Here is a 2,979-nt window from a genome sequence, read left to right on the forward strand (position 1 = left end):
TTTTTTAGCCTCTCTTTTGTTTGAAGTAGCCCATGAAAGGCAGGACGGTGCTTGCTACTTCCAACCCCGCGGGCACCGAGCCGTGCCCACGGGGAGGGAGGAGGGAGGGATGCTGGTGGTGTAAGTGCTCTGAAGCACGCAGCAGTGATGACAGATCTTTCTGGGGCAAAGACTCATGTGAAACAGCAACTTCCCAGGAAAGGAAAAAAAAAAAAAAAAAAAAGAGAAGGAAAATGTAAAAAGAAAAATGTGGCTTCTGTGAGTCCTGGTTTGTTATGAGAGGTGAATGAGGGGAACCTCTTGATGGATCTCAGATGATATAATCATTCTGTGATTGATTTTTGGGGAGCTACTGGGGAGGGTATGAAGACTTGTGTGGATGCTGCACCTGGAAGACCCAGGGGCCAGCCCCAGACCTGGGACTGCAGTGACCGGGGGACATGGGCTCTTACCCCCCCCTACTCCATAAGGGTCGTCAAAGATGAGGATTTGGGGTGAAGGAGAAAGCAGGGGGTGAAGGAGTGACAGCAATGGAGGGAAGTGCCTGAGGAGGATGGGGCTGGGCTGGTTTGGTGCCTCTGGGGGGAGGATGGAGAGGTGCCCCCTCACGTGGGGCGTAGAGGAAAGCCACATCCCCATGGCTGCTGCTCCCGAAGTTTGTCTTTCTTGCTTCAGAAACATGTCCTGCATTTCTATTTTAAAATTCTCCGCTTTTAGCTTCCAGCTGTCACTGCATCTTTCTCAGCTGGCCGGGCAGCTCTCAACTTCAGTAACAGGGTTTTTTCCTCACTCAGACACTTACAGACTGCAGCCACATCACCACCCTCCAACACAAAAGCTCCTCTTCAATCCGACTCCTGCAGCCTCTGATCCCTGTGCTCTGCTGCTGCCCAAATTGTTTCCTTCCAACCAGTCTAAGCTGAAAGTTTTTATTTCCAGAAATTAAGCCAGGAGAGAAATTCACTGGGCAGGTTTCTCTACATTGTAGGAAAAGCTGTTTAAACTCTTCCCACATGCCTAAACCTACAGATTCCTACTGAAGACATGGAAAATTCCTTGTCAGCAGAGGGGATCCTGGCCTGTTCTCCTTCTCCTTTTCCAGCTGGGATCCTGTCTCTGGTGGTTCCAGAACAGCACAAATATTACTTGAACCGTCTGAGCACGGTTGAAAACAGCCTCCCAGCCCTGGTCCCTGGGGGATGGCTTCTCCAGGACAGTGATGTTGCAGCGGGACATGTGACATTTTGTATTGCACAGAGCAACCCCGAGATGGTCGACGGCGATGTTCCCACAGCTGCTTGCCTTCCTTGGGGACACGCGACCAGAAGCCGCCTGCCATGAGCTCAGAGCAGATCAGCCTCGACGGACATGGAGGATACTTCTCCTGCCTTTCCTCCCCTTGTTCCCACGGGTGGGGAGGATTTGGGGTGCAGGACCCATCCTGGGGCTCAGCCACCCTCACGGTGGGAAACCCCTGGATGGATTTGTGCCCTGGGAGGAGGTGACTTGATGCAGTGATGCTCCAGGGACCCACTGCCGCAGTGGGATGCTGTGTGGTTCCGAGGCTCAGAGGTGATGAAGAAGTGGGGACCCGTCAGTGGAGGTTCAGTGCTGCAGAGGCCAAAGGGCATCAGCTGGATGGCTGCAACTTTTGGGGTGCTGAGGGCCCCAAAAGGCTTTCCTAGCTTGGGAGGGGGGCAGGGAAGGGGCAAGGGGGGATGCAGACATGGCCTTGTTGGGCAAGGCAGAGGGGACGATGGACTGGGAGAGCACAGGCTGAAGAGCAGAGACCTCAGACAGGCATTGTGAAGGCAGCTGGGTGTGTAACCCCAGAATTCCTCTCATCTCCCCGAGGAGCAGACCTTTCCCATAGAAACCCCTGCCTGAAGTGGTGTTTGCTCTTTGTGTTCGTCTCTTCCATCCAGGGTGGAGATACAGGGATGGAGCAGGGGAAGGAAGCTCCCCCCTTGTGTCCCAAACCCCGTGGGGGTAAAAGAGGGTGAAACCCCATCTCACACCTGCTTGGCCTTCCCAAAATATTGCAGAGGGCCGGGAGCTGGATGCTGGACTTCTGTGTGTCCCCTGGGTTTAAAGGGGAGCTGGGACCCAGCACAGCTACTGAGGAGACACGGGGAAAGAAAAATCCAGATCTGGCCCCAGGTCGCCCAGGATCCCCTCCTAGGGATAAGGGAATTACCCAGTCCCAGGGCCAACTGGGGCTCCCAGCTTCAACTCTCAAAATAAATGCTCTTGAAACAGCAGAGACGAAGATGGCTGCTGGTGGCCAAGGGGTTCAGCTCCCTCCCAGCCATTTCACTCCCCCAAAGCAATTAAATTCATGTGGCCAAAGGGAACAGATGAGACATGGGCACTGGGCAAGAGCATCCTGTGAGGGAGAGAGGACACAAATTCTGGAGGAAAAATATAAGGTGGGAGGGAAAAACCTCTCAAAGGACATTCCTGTCCCTCTCGATGGGGTGAAAGCCAAGGTGCTCCCTAAGAGAGACTCGAGGGAAAGTGTGGCTGCTAGAGCTGAGGCCAAAAATTCTTTCCCCAGGACGATTTCACCTCCAGCTGAGCACAAAATTGCAAAGGAAAGGGCTTCCGGGAAGTCCCCCCACTTCCCCAGAGCCTCCCCTCCCCGGACTGGGATGTTTTGACCCAAAAGATGAACAGGGGACTGGGAGGGAACCAGAGGAAGCCAAACCCTGGGAGCTATTTTCAGCCCTCGGGCAGGAAAAGCACCTGCTGGGGTCATTACACCACGGGAAAAAACAAACCTCGAGATTTTCTCCCTGGGGGGTGGGAAATGAATAGTTGGGCTTATCCCTGATGGGGAATTGGTGCCTGATGTGAGGGGGTCACCCCAAGGCTTTCCAGGTCCTGACCCCCCTCCTCCCAGGCGAAGGGCTGGCTCCGCACCAGGATCTTGCATAGGGAGGTGGTGGGATTTTCTTCCTAACCGCCCCCCCCCCCCCC

The sequence above is a fragment of the Athene cunicularia genome, assembly GCF_003259725.1.
Source record: "Athene cunicularia isolate RWA chromosome 26 unlocalized genomic scaffold, athCun1 chr26_part2, whole genome shotgun sequence".
NCBI classification, from domain to species: domain Eukaryota; kingdom Metazoa; phylum Chordata; class Aves; order Strigiformes; family Strigidae; genus Athene; species Athene cunicularia.